At 39.2% G+C, this 13,344-nt stretch overlaps 1 protein-coding gene across 3 annotated transcripts in view; it reads left to right on the forward strand.

The window, feature by feature from the left end:
* The window catches only part of RUNX1T1 (RUNX1 partner transcriptional co-repressor 1), a 138,941-nt gene that overhangs the window by 7,863 nt on the left and 117,734 nt on the right, over positions 1 to 13,344 (forward strand). The window contains exon 1 of one of the 3 annotated variants that reach the window (XM_045561942.1): positions 10,940 to 11,109. The exons of the other annotated variants lie outside the window; for them this stretch is intronic. The gene's annotated coding sequence lies outside the window, so the exon portion shown is untranslated. Of the gene's footprint in view, positions 1 to 10,939; positions 11,110 to 13,344 lie in introns of those variants that run through there. 3 annotated transcript variants of the gene reach the window in all.

The raw sequence follows: 13,344 nt of genomic DNA on the forward strand, positions 1-13,344 counted from the left end.
TCCCTCTCCGAACGATTCAGAAGTCGATAAGACCAGGAGAAGTGAAGATGTAACGTGTTATCTGTCGCTCCTCTTAGCTGGCGGAGAGAATTTACATTTAAAGATTAGCAGAGGGAGAAGGAGAAATCTGCCTTTTGTTGTGCGGGGTGAGGAGGCGGCATCAGCCCCGGCCTTGGCGCTATCTCCCGTCACCTCTGCTCTCCAGGCCGGACTCACCGAGGTGAGATCACCGGAGGGCCTTATCTCTAATTGGGTTTAGTTTTGCCAGTCTGAATGGGTTTAAAGAGACTCGATAGAGGGGGAACAATAGATTATTTATTGACTGGACGCCGAAGCCTTTAGATGAAGAAGGGAGAGAAAGAAAAAAAAACTGCTTAACAACTTGATTAGCTCATTTTTATTTTATTTTAAAGTGAGACACTCTCTCTTTTGGTGGAATGAAGGGCTAGAGAACTTAGGTGAGATTGGAATGACTTAAAATGTTGCATTTCTTCCTCTTCCCGACCCCCCTTGCCCTTCTCAGCCCCCCACACCTACCCGATTTTAACAGGAGTTTCATTTGCCCCTTGCGTTTAGGATTGATCAACTGAGAGAGGAGGGTAGAGGCTTTGGGGATTGATCATTAATGTTTGGTTTTGTGTGACTTGTTTTGAATGGGTGATGAATTGATGCTCACAGCACTTGAATGAGTGAGAAAAGCAAACGAAGCTGACTTTTAATATGGAATTAGTTGATTTTTATAGTATGGTTCAACTCGGGCTAGAGGGGGGAAAAATCCAAGTCCGTTAGGTAGATTTGTACTTTGGATTTGAACCGTGAATTTTTTTTTTGCTTAGAGTCAGTTTAAAAGAAGAAAAGTGTTTTATTAACTCATAAGTGTATTTCAAAAATTTTTGGTATCAACTTTGGAAGGTTCTTAAAATGAATAAAAGTCGAAAAATGATTGTTTTGCCTCCTGCACATTGTCAAAATAGGTGTTTTCTTAGATAGATAGATATGATGTGGTAACTAAAAGCCTAATTAAAATTTGTTTAAAGCCAGGGGGGCATGTTTCCTTGTTGACAGCGGCAGATCGATTGGGTAAGACAATAGAGTCCCATTATTTTACTTCCATTGACTGAACATATTGACATTTCAGGTTTGCTGTTGCCTCAGTGAGCATGATGAAACACTGAAATTCACAGACCAACTGGCCAGAATGGCACATATATTACTGTATGTCATTTCTGCCTTCAGGTTACCTTATCACCCAGACAGAATGGGAAAGGACAGACTGGAATCCTCCAGAAAGGGTAGAGCTCTCTTGGCTAAGAAAACTCACAAATAGCATGTCTTAGGAGCATCTTTAATTTGACCCAGAATTAGGTGTTTCAGAGAAATATGTGGAGAGCTTTTATTTAAAAATCTGAGAAGCAACCTAGGTAGCAATCTTGCATATTTTACATGCAAGAATACCCATTTTCAAGATTTACCTTTGCCTTCCCTTTACAGTGAGTAGTCAGTCACTTCATTTAGGTTATCAGGGTGCTGTGTGAGTGACATCGGTTCTTCCCCAACCTGGGGTACTCAAACAGCCAAGCACCTGCTAAATCTAGATCTGATAAAAGAATATATAAGGTCCCTTCAAAAATAGGACCTGACTCTGACTTTTTGTTTCCAGTTTTCTTTTAGTGGGTGGAATACAAAATGGGATGTATATATTTCACACTCATGTGCATACATAGGCAGTAATATGTAGAGATAAATGTGTATTTCAAGCAGAGGCAGAGAAAATACTAAATATACATTATCTTAGTGTAATTTACCCTTTTACATATTTTGCACAGTCTTTTCATAATGACACTAAGTATCGGGCATTGAGTCAAAGAAATTTGAGCCATACAAAAAGTGAATGTGAAAAAAAATCAGAAGGGACTTAACATATTTTTAAAAAGTTTAAAGAAAATATAAATCTATTATGAATATGACTTATGTACAGCAATTGTTGCCATCAAGTAGGCAACTGATGGCCTTTACAGTGTTTAGAACAAAACTAGTCTTTTATACCATTTTTATGAAAATGTTAGGTTTCTGTTTGATCGGCAGGTGCTGTTGAGATGAAAGCCATGTGTAAATTTTCAGAAGGCCAAAAGTGTCAATTCAGAAAAGGAAAGTGATAAGAGAAAATGCAATCAGTTTTCCTGTTTTCAATTTGTGCAGGATTTGAAGAGCTGTTTTGTTAAACTGCTACATCTGCTCCAATATGAATATTGAACTACTTCCACTAAAAATAACAACCTATAATTTGGAAGCTACTGCAGTCTTTTGTTAATGTGAGTGGGTTATTTAAAAACAAAAAAACAAAAAAATAAAAAAAAAAAAACAATTTTCTATTCTGACAATCTCTTGCCTAATGTGCATTTTCATTTGTTGGCACTTTTATCCTCAGCAGATAAATGGTATTATGCAATTAGGACCTCGTCTTGTTTGACTATAAAAGAGGTTTCCATAGGTGAAAATCCTGATAATATAAAAAGGGTTCACACAAAACAAAATTTATTTTAAAATAACCTGTTTAAATACATATATTTAAAATGAGATAGTTATTCCTTACATTCTCTAATTTACAATTTTTAACTTGCTGCCGACTATCGTAACAAAGTTAACACTATTCCTTTGCATACTGAGCATTCTGTGATTTATTTCACCTTTAATATACCTGCAAATGTAAGTTTAAACTAATCAGGGATATTTTACCTAACAGGGCTTTCAGAATAATTTTTTTCATGCTTAAATAAAATGATTAAATTATGCTTGAGTGCCTGCATACAAAAGCTTTAGCTTCTATAGTACTGCTAATCAAATAAGTTTTATGGACAGGGAAAGCACCACATTAGAGAAAAATTAGATGCATTTTACTAGTGACATTTCTAGGAAAGACATGTTCTTTCAAAATCATCTAATCTTAATTAAAAAGAAAACTAACACATCTTAATAATAAAAATAATATGTCATCCCTATAATAGGAAAGTGAATGGCAATGCTATCCATATAAAACATGGGCATAGAGAATTAAGGTGGAATGGAGACTTAAGAAATTTGGATAAGGTTCAGTATTAACTCAATCCTCAATTGCAGTTGGGTTGACTTGTGCCTTTAGTAATTTGTCTAGGGTGAGACTTGATCACTGCTTAGGCTCCATTAGCTATGTAGCTTGTGGCTTCACATGTGAATTGCTAGACATACTCTTCACAGATAGACTATCTCAAGAATGGATAAAGGGGAAGACAGATATAGTGACACATCAGCGTGTTTGATATTAACAAATGCAACGTTTTTCCTGAGACACCAACTCGAGTTAGTTTGATGAACAGTGTCAAATCTGTATATTTGTGATTCCACGTATGTAACCAAAGAATAATGCTTTTAAGGAATGTAGTTTCCAGTTTGAAGCCCAAATAACATTCCAGTGTGGCATGTTCTGCTGGCATATTTTAAAGAGATCATGTAGCTATATTCCTTGGTACAGCAATGAGCACTTTGCCGCTCTCAAGGAAAGATGCTGGGTCACATTAGTGTGAAAAAGTTTTTTTCACAGACATAATCCCATCATTCTTGATGTGATCTATGTGTTTTTCTGTGAAGCCACATCCTGTATTGAAGCCACAGTACTTTACATGGCACTAACAGGGGAGAGCTTTCTAGAACTTTATTCAAAATCTTCCTACTTTATGAAATCATGTCCAGGCTCTTAACATCAGAAACACTGATACAGTAATGCCCCATGGCTGATGTTTAAGGCATGGGACCCTCTTGTTCAAAAAAGTTTAAAACCATCAGTGCTGCTCATAACCACTAACATTTTCAGTGACTAACAGAAAGCAGCTCAAAATCCTCTGCTTTGATAGTTCTTATGGTGATTATCTGCATAATGTAATGCATGCAGGAATAAAGCAGGCATTTGTTTTTGTAGGTTTTGTATTGATCAAGGTCTCTAAAACAAATCAGTATTTGGGTGAATAGGGCCTTTAGGATATAGATCCTGTAGAAGAGAATTGCAAAGGGCACAAATGTGAAGTTTTCCTATTGTGTCTCCAACAATCTAAGCACCTCTAAGTGCCTTGGGGAATGTGATTGACTGGCTTCATTAATCTTTTAACACCTTGGGCACAGACCACTTCTAAGTGTGCACAAGGCTTTCAAGGGCTACCACTTAGCTGTTGGTCTTGGGAGAGAGGGGAGGAACTGATAAATATCAGAGACCTACTATGAGTCTAGCCTGAACCTTCACATACATTTTTGTCACTGATTTTAAGTAAATGATTCATTTCACTTCCATCATTTCAAAGAACTTCAGGCCATTGTTCTAAGACTCTGGCCATAGTTGCTCTTTTGGCTTGACTTTTTGCCTCAATTAAGAAAATTGAGGTTTCCTTGTGTTCCGAAAATTAATGACCTCTTTTGTGCCTGAGTTTTAATAATCAGGACCTTATTCTCTGAATACTTGGCTTGATATTCTCCTTAGCAGCCATGATCTTGCCCACTATTTTGTTTTCCTTACCTTCTCCTCGCCCCTCACCTAGGAATCAGAGTCAGCTACTAGCAGATGTGTCCTTGGATACACACAAGTGTGTGCCAGTCTGTATTCCTCAATATCTCCTGATCCAGGCTTCTCCGTTACTAAATTCTGTTCCCTCATCAGAATAGCTCCATTCTACACCACACAGAGGCTATGAGAAATCAGTCTGTTCCCTTTGTTGACCCTACCCAGCATGCTGGAGTGGTCTTCTGCCCGGTGTCCCTAGCCCCTGAGGCTTGTCCACCCCAGTCAGTCACCCTTTATCTTGATTTCCCAGTTGACCAGGTCCAACCTCCTGCTCACCCTTAAGATAAAGGGAGAGGGATCCTGTACCATCTTTTACTCTAAAAAAAAAAAGAGTCTGTAACTAGTTGCATAGTGTAAAATACTCTATTATAAAAAAAAAGGACCTGGTGTGTGTGTGTGCAGTCCCCTGACAGGGAAATTGGAGTTCCCTTTCCAGTTCAGTCACAGACTTCATGGGTGGCCTGGGGTGCATCCCAGCCCTCAGGTGAACAAACCCCTCAGATGTAAGACAAAGGGCAGACTGAGTGATCTCCAGGCTTTGCAGCTCCCCTATGTACAGAGTCTACATGTGATAGCTATGGGAGTAGGCTTTGGGTATTTGCCATGGTTAGAAGAGTGAAAAAAAATCATTTTTTGACTTCTAAGATTGAGGTAGGGATCACAATAAATCCTCATTTAACTGAGAAATGGATCAGTGTAGGATATCACTAGCTTTCTGCTCTTCTCTACTGTAAAAAAAAGTGGCATTGGGAGTAGGAAGCCATTCTTTCCAAAATCATCCTAGATCTTAGATGATTGTCTGCAATTTTAGGTTTTAACTACATTTTTTTCAGAGGTGAATGGTAGAGGAATGAATCTGCTTGTGTGCTGAGGAGGAACTATAGATTTTAGGTTTTGTTCAAGGAAAATCACCTGTATGCTTTTCTGTCATAGTAGCTAGGCAAGATGATGGATGAACTCCGTGCCTGGGGTTACAAGTGAGGGACTAGAGGCTGACGTGGGTGGAGGTTAGTGGTGCTAACCAGGCACCCACTGTACCCCACAGTCGCAAAGTTTGAACCCATGTGACTTGGGAAATTTAGAAAATGACCTCTTTAAACCATTTTTGGAGAGAACCCAGTAACAGCTTATTTAAATGAATAGGGGCACATTATTATCTGGCTAGGCATCAGATCTTAAGAAAGGCTGAAAAACTCCTTTTGCTTTGTCTGAATAGACAATCTGCTGTTGCTTCTAAAAACATTCAAAAGTCCAATTATTACCAATAGCATTTTGATTTTGTACTTTAGTTTGTAGGAGATTAAAATATAGACACTATTAGAAGTTTGATTCAAATGTGTGAAATATTAGTAATGAACCCAGGCTAGGTTTTGGGGAACTAAGGAGCTGTTGCATTCTTCTGGTTTGATTCAGGTAAGCATTTTGTCATCATCCAGGAAGGCAGTGGAAACTTCTGCTTACTGGGAATATCTGTGATTGGCAGGGCTTGGAAGTAATGTTATTTTCATCTGTCATTGGAAAAGAAAGCCACTGGAATCACTGTTGCTTCATAGGTTGTAGAAAATTTTTGCGTGGGTATTCAACGTTCAGTGGGAAGCCAGATTGAAGTTCTTTGCCACAAAAGAAAATGTCTTAAAAATATGTATGCAGTGAACTCTTAGTTGGTACTTGACTGGATTGAATATTACAGCTGAAAAATGTTGGAGAAAATATTACCAGGAGATGTAATGGCAGTTTGTCTAAAGAAGCTCCAGACATAGGTGGCCACCAATAATATGAAGGGAAACAGCACCAGAGTGGTGCTGAGCTAGATGAGGCCAGGTATTAAGATAATTAGAGCACTAAGAGAGAGAACTAGCTGGGAGGTAATATTATAAAGAGTGCTTGGGAGGACTCTTCTGCTAGACTTTTTAGGGAATTGACCTAGTAACAGTTAGGTAGGAGGCCAGAACCTAGTGATATTAGGAAAGTGGATAGATAATGGTACCTGAAAGTGTTGGCACAGATCATGGTGCCTGGGAAGTAGCACAGCAGCATTGCAGAGAACATTTCAAATGCACATTTGATTTGGCAAGTGGAATATCAGAAATTGGGAAGTCATCTTCAGTGGTTGTAAGCATAGTGCATGTTATGCTTTAAATACAAAGTCTAAGGAGTTTGGTTAGTCTGTGTGGATAAGACTAGAAATGCTGTACCCCTTTCCCTAACCTCCAGATATAGGAGGATGTGAGCCGTAAGACAGGTCATGAAAGGCTGCTAGTTTATTTTCTGAATCTATGCATATGTTATGTACACAGTGATGAGCAAACACAGCTGGGAAGAATGGCAGATGATATTGGGACTGGAACAGTGGTGTTTATCATACTGACATAGTAATCCTTTCTTGTGAAAGTGTTCTTTTTAAGTGACTCTTAGGATTTTGTAACTTTTATCATGTATCAGACAAGTATTGTCCTTTACTCCCCAGCTCCTTTGCCCACCTGTCATACATTTTCATTCTCAGCTCCAGCTAGATTTATTTAGAAATGAGATCCCCTTTTGACCTCTGATGGGAAATAAATACAGACAATGAATTCTCATCCTTTTGTTTAAATATGGGGAGGTACATCAGTTCATTTCTAAAGGGAGAGTAAATGTGGTTGGTCTCCATTGACGTGCCTAATCTTTGAGTTGGCTAGAGGGAGCGGGTATAAAATATTGGAGGAAAACATAAGTGAACAGCAATAAAATGAACAACCCATTAGACCTGATTTGACTATTTTTAAAGACTGTCATGGGCGTTTTGGTGGCCATGGTAAAGATATCTTTTAGAGTATCTGATAGAAAAGTAAAATGTTTACTCTTGGAAGTGAATCTAAAGTAAATTGATAAATATTTAATAAATGCCTCCTATGTGTAAAGCAGCGGGGGAGGTAGAGACACATGCAAGTAGTACGCTTAGCTCCCACTGAATGGTAAACCCATTCAGGACAAATTAAATAGCTACAAAGATGGTGGGTCTCAGTCACTTACCAATTAAATGGTAAAGTGAGATTTTAAAGGCAGGAGTGAATGGGAATTTAAGCTTGTCTTGAGGCAAGTAGGATTTATCAAGCAAAGCTATAGTAATGGGGTTGTGGTAAGTTATAAAGTAGGGATGGAGAGTGTAGAAGCTCAGGTTGGGGAAAGGCCTTTGGAGGAGTATTGGGGTAGGGTAGGGGTGGAGAGAGAATAAATTAATAATGTGGCTGCAGCAAAAGGACCCTTGGGTGATTAGTGGGAAGTAAGAGAAAAAAGATCATAAATGTCTTGAATATCAAGTGTTTTGATTTAAGCATCATCTTCTGAATTCTCCAGACATTTCTAAACTGTTCTGTGGGGCCTCTCGAGGTCGGGAGGTGTCATGGAGGGTACCCAGATTAGGCACAGGTCTTTTCATCCATCCCCTTATTACTATAAAACCAGAATAGTTCTGCTTTTATGATAAATTGCTTTATATATTAGACTGTGTAGCTGGACTTCTTTTGAACAAAGGATTCTATGGCAAAATGGATCTTAATACGATCAAAGTAAAAACAAGCACAAAAAAATTGTGCTAGATAAAGGGAAACCATGGACCAAATGAAACCTGTATTTGCAAAGAGTTGGCCCTAATATGATGGGCCAGATGGGATGGAGGCCAAGGCCAGGCAGAGAGTTTGTTGCAGCAGTTTAGATGTTACAGAAGGATGACCAGGATTGGGTTGTGGGATGAGAAGGAAGAGGCAGATGCAGAAAGTATTGCAAAGGAAAAATATAAGAGATTTTAGTTTTGGAAGAAATAACAACAAAATCTACTTGTATGAGGATTTTTAGGATATGGTTCATCAAGATAATATTATTTAAGAGTCTTTTATCTTGTTTAATATCATTAAATTTAAAAACATGCTGACAATTCTTTTTATTCTTTGAACTGTAAGCGAATTTGGAGTTTGTGGTTTTGTTCTAAAATCTGTCAGAATTGAATTTTTTAAGACCTCTATTGTGAATTTTGCTTGATAAAAATTAATCATTGGCAATCAAAAGAGAACTTCAGCATAAAAAAAATCAGTCTTTTTTTTTAAAAGAATGAGGTATTTAAGTCTTGATCTAGTATCATTCCTGAGATACATTGTTAAATGAAAAAAGCAAGGTGCAGAAAAATGTCTGTAGAATGCTACAGTTGTACAAGAAGTGTGTAAAATTCTTCTTGTGGAAGTATATATAAGAGTTGGACAATAGTGCTTGCTTTGGGGGAAGAGAAAGGGACCCAGGTGTTAGTGGTGGGAAGGAGTGTTTTTGCTGCATGTCCTTTGGAACTCTGAGTCTTTTTTACAAATCTTGTGCCTGTATTCACACTTTACACCCTTTACACCCACTGTAAAGTTACAGATTGCAGTGTCAACCTGGAGTTGACTGCTCTGGAATTCTACTCTTCTCGGGGAAAGTGATGCTGCTCTCTTCTCTGCCAGAAGGCAGTTGAGTGTGGTGGTGAAGAGACCTAACTCCCAAGTGCTTTACCACTTGTTTAATTCTTTTCTTTTGCTGCCCCTCTTCATCTAGAAGTAATTCTCATCCAGATAGTAGTGATATGACCTCATAGGGTTGTCGTGAGGATGACATGAGATGGCGTGTGAGAAGCACAGCCTTCAGTAAAGGCTTACTACTTCTTGGTATCTGACTGGACTGCTCTGGAACTGGTGACCACTTTCTTCTATAAAACCCCTGTAGTATCTCCTCTCTCCGGCTCTTCCTTCATTCAGTATGGACTTAGTGGAGAGTCTGGCCCTGTTTGACACCAGCAGATATGAGGATGTTCAAGACAGACAACACCCCTGCTTTGCTAGACCTTGCTCTCTCAGGCTTCTCTAAAATTGTGGGTTCCATCATGTCTGGGCTTCTAAGCTCTTTCTGCAGGGAAGCCAAGCCTATTCTGCTTTGTCTTCTCCTAAGCCTCTGGGGAAACTTTCCTCTCTGAAGCCTTCATGACTTCTCTTCTCCAAAGGCAGAATTTATCACATCCAACTTTGCTATCATCCATGCTATTCAGACTTCTCTGGTAGTTTGTAAGCTCCTTGAAAGTGGGAGTCTGGAACAGTTGGGGTACTTTTTGACGCTTTATTAAATATTTGTTGAAAGCTCATTCCTTGAACTCAAGTTTATTTACTTAAAACTGTCCTGAAACCTTTCATTGCTAACACTAAAAAGAAATTTTTGGTTTCTTTCCCAGTCTCTTTCCACCTTGCTCCCCTTTCCTTGTGTTCTCCTATAGGATGCATAATTTATTGCTGCTATATTTTGGCTTGTAAATTTTAGCAGCAGCAACAACAGCAACAAAAACCAATAAAACACAATCAAATCTCCCCCACCCAAAACAAAACATCCCACGTACAAGATCAACTTTAGGCAAACTGTGAAGTGGTCAAGCTACTTGGATCTTCATAGATGACTGCACATCTTAACCTGTTTTTGTTTTCTTACCATGAAGTTCATATAGGGACTTTTATGAAGGATGAGCTCCCTGAAATTGGAAGGAAAATTTTGTGTATATGGACATTTTTATGAGATAGAACTGTTGATTTGATCGAGGATCCAAACAAGGCTAAAAACCATTTTAGTGGCTTCCAGCTTTTCCCTACCAGATGCCCCTTGCCAGGAGCACTCGTCCTCTTTTGGTTGCTCATATGTGTTTTCTGGGTAGATCCCCAGGCTGAGAACTTCCCCTCCAGTACTCTGCCAACCCCAGCTCCTTCCCCATCTAGTTTTGTCTTTTCTTTGATGTTGTATGGGATCGCAACTGCTGTGATGCCTGATGAACCAGCCTCAAAACCAGAGATGGTACTGAACAGTGAGCAGGTCTGTCTCAGGCTGAGAGTCACGGCTCAGAGTGCAGATGTGGGTGAAGAGTCTCACTGTTAATCCTTCAGGTGACATTTCCATTTGAAGACACACTTTCAGAAGTGCGGCCTTCAGTTTGTTTCTTTCAATATTTTGATAGATTTAGGAGTACAAGTGGTTTTTGGTTGCATGGATGAATTGTATAGTGGTTGGTGATGTCTGGGTTTTTAGCGTACCTGTCACCTGAATAGTGTACATTGCCCCTGATAGGTAGTTTTTCTTCCCTCACCTGTTTTTCATCCTCCCTGCTTCTGAGTCTCCAATGTCCATTGTACTACTCCTTCTTAACTGAGTGAGCCTTCAGTTTCTTAATGCAAGTGACTGAACAATTTCAAAGAGATATGTGTGGGGAGGAGGCATATTGGAGGCCTTTATGGAGTGAGGTTTACATATTATCTTATTTAATACTGGCTTGGGAGTGCACTCATTTTATAAGTCACTCCTATGGATCTACTTACTTGCCCAAAATGACCCTGCACCAGTGATGGGGCAGGGTCTGAACCTAGTTTTTTTTTTTTTCTTCAAGGCTTTGCTGTTCCAAGGCTTACTACCACCACTCTCCTGGAATTCTTCAAATCTCACCACCCAGGAGTTTTCCCCATGAACGGGGCCAGCCACACAGTCTGCAGGTGGGAATTATACTAAACGGAAAAATGAAAAACTATCAAGACCTCTCACTGCACTTAGAGAAGTTTTCATTTAGAGTACAAAGATACCACAAGTTTGCAAATTTTTAAGAGACAGAGACCAAGAGAGGGAGGATGAAAGGGAAGAAAAAGAGCGAGAGATCAGCTGATAAGGAGCAGCAGCAACCAGGCCATGTTTGCAGCTGGACAGTTGTAGTAGCCTCTTGAGATATGTGACCATGAGCCGTGAATGCAGATACTTTCAAAGTCCCATTTTTCTTTCCTTTGTAAGTTGTTGGCATGGAACAGATACCTTTATTTGGAGAAACCAGTCTTTGGAAATGATTGGTTCTCTCATCTGTTATTCCCTAGAGATGGTCTTTCACAAATGAAATTAAATAAGAAAGAAGAATCAGGAAACATTTTTTCTTTGCCACTCAAAATGTTTTAGGACCTGCAGCTTACTTCTGCATATTTTGGTTTTGTTGACTGATTCTAGATACTTTTTTTTTTTTATCACTAATAGTACAGTAATGACTTTCAGAAAGAAAAAGATTATGATTGTACTGGGTCATTTTTGAGTAGTGATCTTTGATTTTATTTTAATAGTTAGAACCATAATATTAAGATAGGCACTACCTCCTTTCTAGTATCGAATGATAACAGCTGAGCACATTGGATAAAATTATACTTGCACTAGGAGCACTAAGATAGGCACTTTATAAGAATTATCTCTTCATATCATCCTGTTAAGCTAGGTATTATTATTCTACTTTAAAGATTTGAATCTGAAGCTTACGGAGGTTAAGTGACTTGTCCAAGGTCAAATAGCTGATAAATAAGTGTAGGAGCTGAGATTTCAGTCCAGCCAGGGTGCGGGTAGGCTTCTAAGTGGTCAGTGCATGCAGGCCATGGTCATTTTACAACACTTTATTTCTTGAAACTTATATGTATAATAGATATTTAACAGCTTTTTACCATTTAAAATTGGCTGGTTTATTAACTCATTAATCATGCTGCATTGTTGGTCATCTGTCTTCTGATAAATTTGTTCTTTAAAAATAACATTTGTTAGATTTTGAAATAATGCCCTATCACAAGAGAAAGGGGCTTGAAGAAAGACCAGATAATATTTGATAATCATTTATTCCCTGTTCACTCAGCCAGTATTTAAGTGAACACCTTCAGTGTGCCAGGCACTGTGCTAAGCACTGGGTGTGAGCGTTGTTGGGTAAACATGGCCGTGCCCTTGTGGCTCTGCTAGTGGAATGAATATAGTTCATCAATGTAGGGCCTGAAGGTGTAAAGAGAATAAGATGGGGATTCTTTTCTACGACAGCTGAGGAACTCAATTGGGAGATAAGTCTCTGCATAAAAACTGCCGGAGTGTATTTACATCTGAAAGGTTGTGTGGACTCCTGCTGCAATCACGGTATCCTGCTTCTCAGTGTAGGAGGAAGGGCTGGCCTCACAGTCCTGGATGCCCTGGGTGATTTCCCTACTGGCCTATGTCTACACAGCACCTGTGGGAATGGGCTCATATGAACAGTTTCTGGCAGGTAAACATCTGCCAAGCCTGATGTAGACCACAAACGCTCCTACAATTTAAGGAAGAGAAAAAGATCATGGGCCCTAGGAGTAGCCAGGGAAAGGTTTGTGTAAGTCCTAGGGGTAGAGTTGGGCCTTTGTGGCATTTCGTTAGGTGGGATTTGTTTGTTTTTATTTGGGCTACTGCTAGGTGCTGAGTATAGTTCCAAGTATGCAAGATAAGAGTAATAAACAACACAGATGAGACCCCTGCTCTCATAGAGCTTACAGTTCAGGGGTGGGAGAGGGAAAAAGATAACAAAAAAGCTATTAAGATTAGTTTACATAGTATTAAATGTAATGAAGATGATTAAGAAACACTATTAGAATGATGGGAGTGGTTGTGGTGAGACTTTCTTTTGGATGGTTGGGAAATCATCTCTGAGGTGATTCTTTTTTTTTTTTTTTTTTGAGACAGAGTCTTCCTCTGTTGCCCAGGCTAGAGTGCCGTGGCGTCAGCCTAGAAAAACAGCAACCTCAAACTCCTGGGCTCAAGTGATCCTCCTGCCTCAGCCTCCCGAGTAGCTGGGACTACAGGCATGTGCCACCATGCCCGGCTAATTTTTTCTATATATATATTTTTAGTTGTCCAGATAATTTATTATTATTTTTAGTAGAGACGAGGTCTCACTCTTGCTCAGGCTGGTCTCT

Source organism: Lemur catta, chromosome 9, assembly GCF_020740605.2.
Source record: "Lemur catta isolate mLemCat1 chromosome 9, mLemCat1.pri, whole genome shotgun sequence".
Lineage (NCBI taxonomy): Eukaryota > Metazoa > Chordata > Mammalia > Primates > Lemuridae > Lemur > Lemur catta.